Source organism: Xenopus laevis, chromosome 7L, assembly GCF_017654675.1.
Source record: "Xenopus laevis strain J_2021 chromosome 7L, Xenopus_laevis_v10.1, whole genome shotgun sequence".
Lineage (NCBI taxonomy): Eukaryota > Metazoa > Chordata > Amphibia > Anura > Pipidae > Xenopus > Xenopus laevis.
The window spans coordinates 114,341,116-114,347,139 of NC_054383.1; the positions used below are offsets into that span (position 1 = coordinate 114,341,116).

The 6,024-nt window shown below is 37.7% G+C and overlaps 1 long non-coding RNA gene across 1 annotated transcript; it reads left to right on the forward strand.

Moving 5' to 3' along the window:
- Positions 1-700: 700 nt before the first annotated feature.
- On the forward strand, positions 701-3,046 carry LOC121395619. Its single transcript, XR_005962596.1, has 2 exons — positions 701-929; positions 2,111-3,046. It is a non-coding gene; the product is annotated as an uncharacterized LOC121395619 (long non-coding RNA).
- Positions 3,047-6,024: the final 2,978 nt, after the last annotated feature.

The following is a 6,024-nucleotide window of genomic DNA, read 5'->3' on the forward strand; positions in this document are numbered from 1 at the left end:
TATATATATATATATAGCCAGCTAGATGTCGGCACAACTTGTATAAGAGTGAACAGTGCCCGAGTGCAGTAGCCTGAAACAATAAATGCAGGACCAAAAAAGGCTTGCACTCACAGGTCTTATGAAAAAACCTGTGAGTGTTTATTTAGCAAAATACGACTAACATTTCGGCTAACACTCTAAGAAAGGCTAGAGAAGGCTTGGAGAAAGGCTAGAGTGCTAGCCGAAACGTTGTCATATTTTGCTAAATAAACACTTTTGTTTTTTCATAAGACCTATGAGTAAGAGCCTTTTTTGGTCCCATATATATATTGTAGCATGGTTGTGAAAATCATAGATGGAAAGTATATCCCTCCCAGAATCCTCTATGAAGCAGTGCAGAGGGATGTGACAATGAGGCACTGAGTAGCAGGGAGATAATTTTTTATTTTTTATTTAACAGTTTTTACAAAAATCGTACAATAGCAAAGATATAAATAGATAGAATAAAAAAAGTAGATGAGAATAAAGTAGAGTAGATTAAGAATATATAAGACACAAGCTACCTTGTAGCTGTACACTTCCATAATTCGCTTGCTTAAACCGCAAATCATCTCTTTAACTTTCAAGGTTACTTAAGCCAGTTACAAATTTTATTACTCCGACTGACTCACTTGCCCCATCCCCAGGTCAATCATGCTTATATACAGAAAAATCCTCCATTTGATCCTCTTTCAACCTGACATCCCTTTTATACCGATTTGTTTAGAAACCTAACCCATGGTTCCCAAATTTCCCAGTATTTAACACTCCTATTATGAATAATATGTGTTATTTCTTCCATCTTCCTAGTATCCTCTACTACCTGCTGCCACTCCATGCAGCTGGGGGGAGCTGACTCCTTCCAGTGTCTTGGGATTATTGACCTAGCCGCGTCCAGCAAATGTAAGGTGAGTGGGTCCCTTAATAAACCCTTTTTATCAATATCTAGGCTTAACAGGATCAAAGAGACATCTTTCGCCGACATATTGATGTTCGTTATTTCTTTTATTACTTTCAAAATATTAACTTGCAAATCCTTACACTTATACCATATATGCGCGTGTGTCCCCCTCTCCGTAGCACATCTCCAACGTGAATCTGTAAGTTCAGGGTACATCCTATTCAACTTAGCTGGTGTGAGGTGCCATCTAGTAACTATTTTGAAATTCATTTCCCTCACTCTTACCACTCTAGATGATTTGTGGGCTTGTAACTGGATCTTATTCCACATCTCGGGGGAGATCTTGATGTCTAATACTTTTTCCCACTCCCTGCGAGCTGTGTCTTTCCCCAGAGAAATATTTGATAATATAAATTTATATATAATGGATATTGCTTTATTAGGGACCTCTTTGCTTTCCAATAATTTTTCCCATTTGGTCAGTTCTCTGTCCCCATCTTCCTCTTTAAATTTATAAATATAATGTTGCAATTGGCGGTAGTTCCATGCATCTCCAACATGGTTTCCCCATTTCTTTAATATCTAATACTGTGGTTTGTCTTTTAAAAGGAAAGTTATTTATTAACCTCTCCATTATATTTTCTGGGGTATTGATATTCAGAATTTGGGATTTTGTAAGGTTAACCTTAAAATTTGATAGGGTTCCAAAATATTCTATAAGTGTTAGAAGGCAAGGTAAGGAGAACATCGGATTAGAGACAAAAATTAGCATATCATCAGCGAAGGCTATTGTTTTATACTCTTTCTCTCCAAACTTTATTCCCCCTATGTTTGCCTCCAATCTGATATGTGAAAGTAATGTCTCAGTCACCAGCACAAATAGCAGTGGTGATAGCGGACAGCCCTGCCTGGTTCCATTGCAAATATATACTGGGTCAGATAGTTTACCAGTCAACTCTTGCGTATGGATCTTTATATAGAGCTAAAATACGATTTATGGTGATCTCCCTTATTCCAAATCCTCTCCAAAAACCGCTTTTTCCAAAAATGGCCATCCCACTCTATCAAATGCTTTTTCAGCATCTGTTGTAACTAGTATTGATGAAGGTTGAACTTTGTGCCTATCCATTTGCCTTATTTTCAATAATGATAAGATTTTATAGATGTTATCTTTTCCCTCCCTTTTAGGTATAAACCCAGCCTGATCATCATGAATTAAATCCGGTAAGTATCTTTTCAGTCTGTTTGCTATTATTTTAGCGTATATTTTTAAATCTGTGTTTATTAGGGATATTGGCCTATAGCTTTCACAGAGCTGGGGATCTTTCCCCTCTTTTGGGATAATAGTAATGTTAGCTTCTTTTGCCTGTTTATGAAACCCATGAGTTCGATCAATAGTATTGTAATAGGAACACATCAAGGGTATTAGTTCTATTTTATACATTTTGTAGTACAATGCACTGAAACCATCCGGACCCGGACTCTTTTCCACTGCCAATGAATCTATAGTGTCACTTATTTCTTGAGGTGTAAAAGGTAAGTCTGTCTTTCACTCTTAAAGATGGTAATTGGGCTTCCTCTATAAATTTATCCATTTCCTCTAATTTATCTTTTTGGTCATACCCTTCCTGTAGTCTATATAATGTTTGATAGTATTGCTGAAATGTTTTGGCAATATTATGTGTATCATAATAAATCTTTTGGTCCTTACCTTTTATTGATGTAATATGCGTAGCCCTGTTCATTTTTTTTCAATCTTTGGGCAAAATATTGATTACATTTATCCCCCAGTTCATATCCCTTCTGTTTACTATTCATATATGCTTTGTATGAGCCCTGGTCAAGTATTGCTTTCAGTTGTATTCTTTTCTTTTCAAGTTGTTCTAATATGTCTTCTGTCATTTTTGTTTTATGTATCTGTTCCAATTTAGAAATCTCTTTAATTAAACTGTTAATTGGTTTCTCTTTTTCCTTATCAACTGGCCTCTAAGCACACATATCTTAGTTTCCCATAATGCCGCCAAACTAACATCTGGTCCTGAATTCTCTTTGAGTATTTGTTGTAGCATATCCCTGATTTTATTCTTTGTGTCTTTTCTGTGTAATAATAAATTGTTGAACCTCCATGTGTATTCTTTATCATTTATTTGAGGTAGGTCCAACCTGAAAGATATTGGGTACTGGTCTGAAAACAGATTTGTTGCATTTTTGACCTCTGTAACCCAGTGGAGCCTCCTTTGTGAGACAAATAAATAGTCTATCCGTGTATAAACCTTATACTTTTTTGAATAGTGTGTGTAATCTTTAACTTTCGGATGTAGAACTCTCCAAGTGTCAACCAAACATAAATCTTCCATTTTTTGCTTTATACTTTTTATCCCCTTATAGGATATTTGGCTTTTCCCATTGGAAGAGTCCATTATTGGGTTAAGCATCTAGTTAAGATCCCCTCCCATTATTACTAAGCCTTGCTTAAAATTATTTAACTCTTCTAAAAACTTATTTAAGAATTTCACCTGTGCTGTGTTAGGCGCATACACATTTGCTATGGTTATCCTGAATGCCCCTAGGTTCCCCTTTATAATAACATATCTGCCTTCTTTATCTATTTTCCTCTCTTCGAGTACAAAGGGTAAGTCTTTGTGAATCATTATCAAAACTCCTGTTGCTTTCTTCTCAGGGTTATTACTGTAATAAATCTGTGTATAGTGTCTATCCATTATACTTGGGGTATGACCTTCTTTGAAGTGTGTTTCTTGCAGCATTATTACTGTATATGTGCCTGAAGTTTTTTACATGTGTTGAGGATTTGGCTACTCTTAACCGGTTCATTCAGCCCATTTACATTATAGCTTAAAATTGAGCACATTCACTTTAAAATACCTTATTATGACGTGTACCATTGTAATTTTTATCACTTGTCCTATATCATCTACTCTAAGAAAGTTATAGTCCACCCAGAAAAAAATTTGGCCTATGGCCACAGAGAAAATAAACAAAAAATGAGATATAAGAAAAACAAGTTAAAGGATTGAAAAAGATGAGATATCCCACTTGCATGGTGGGAAATTAATATGCCGCCTCAGACTTATAGAGGATATATCCTCTTGCTGTTCCCCAAGGGCGGCTAGGTGTGGCTAGGCGCAATTTTGTGGGGAGTTATAGCTGCCGCTTTGCTATCTCCTTCAAGAGACAGCCGGGTTCTTACTCCATTTAAACCTAAGCCTATTTGGGTTGTTTGCCAGAGCTTATCCTTTTCACCCCCCCTTTTTTTTTTAATTTCCATTTTGATCTAACCTTTTCCCTCTGCCTTCTTTTTCTTTGATCTCTGATATAAACCTTGCTACTTTACTACCCTCCCTTAACCCTCTTCGGAAAGGAAAAGAAGAAGCAAAAGATCTTACATTCCATACCAATGTTACCCCTCAATACTTCAAAGCTGACTTGGCTCACGGGGGCATCTCATGCATGCGGGTATGGCAAATCGCAGTCTTCCAGGGTTTTCAGTGAACTTACTATATCGGTGCCCCATCCCCCCTTCTCCATGGTGCTTATCTCCCTTTGTTTATTTTTAAATTGTGTAGCCCTTATCACGCTTATCTGATATCTTGTACAATAACCCGTAAAAAAATTACTACTGCCCCTATTGTGTTGCGTTTGTACGCCTCAGGATTTCCTGTGGTTTGTGTGTTTTATGTGATCTTTTATTGCTCCTGCCCTCTTTAGGTGCCTGCTGTGCAACCCAACCCCACTCTAAATGTGTTGTACTTAATCAGTACTTATCTACACCTCCAGTGTACCCACTGTTAATTTTGTTACAACCTTCTCCACTCTCTATACCACTGTGTGGGAGACTCTCTACCCCCAATGATATATATATTTTAGCAGTGCGGTGTTTGTTTTCCCTGGAAGAATTATGCTATTTGCCCAACCACATGTCTAATCCTCCCCCCCTCCCCTTGTCGTGCATATCAAAAGACCATTTAAAAAAAAAACAGCAGCAACAAACAGTAATTCACATGCACATATCTGTACTTTATTTTTCTCCCACTCTTTCCTTCCTTAATCTATTTGGATATTTATGTAAAGATAATTAACATTTCATTACGACCCCCCCCCTATGCATAGTAAACTCAGTTCAGTTTGTAACAGTTCGAACACCCAGTCTCTGAAAGTCATTCATATTTACCCATCCTGCGGGGTGCACTCTCCTTCTAGTGTCTTCTGCTTGACCTTACAGGACTCTCGCTGAGATCTCTAGAAGTCGGGGTACTTGATTTCTTTTTGGATACTTCGTTCTGTTGCCACAATCCCTGCTGTGCAGGGCCCCAATCAATTTCACAAGGTTCTTCTGTTTTCCATCCTGGGAGATCCAGATCAGGCAGCTTCATCTTCCTCAGAAATCTCTCTGTGTCCTTTGGGAAACGAATCGTCGCTTGTTGCCCTTCGCTGTTTGCACTTTAAGAGAATGGAAACCCCCATCTGTACTGTATGTCTTTATCTTGAGGGCTGTTGTCAAAGGCTTCAGTAGTCTGTGTTTATTTAATGTGCTCCATGAGATGTCTTGAAAGAGTTTCAATGAAGAATTTTCAAAGTTAATTGTACCTCTCTCCCTTGCCTTCCTTAATATTTCTTCCTTTAATGTAAAACTTTTGATGCAGCAAACTATATCTCTAGTTGCATTTAAAGGTGCTGATTTCGATTTTTGGACTCTGCGTGCCCTCTCGATGTCGGTTTCTAGCACCAGTTTTCCTTCCAAAATGTCTGTGAACAGTTTACTTAAGGCTTATTTTATATTCTCTTCTTTGTCCTGTTCTCTCATCCCTCTAACTCTTATATTGTTTCTCCTTCCTCTGTTCTCTTGAACTTCCATCTGTCTTTGCAGATCTGACAACCATGAGTTGTGGGATAACACCGTCTTATGTATTGTTTTCTGATTAGTAATTATCTTACTTTGAAGCCTTTCCACCTCCTCCGTTCGGTTCGCCAGAGTCTCAATCTTTCTTCTGATCCTTTAATTCCTCTTTTATTGTGGACGTTACTTCTTGCAACATTTGTCTTATGTCCGCTTTGGAGGGCAATTTAGTCAGGTACGAGGCTAT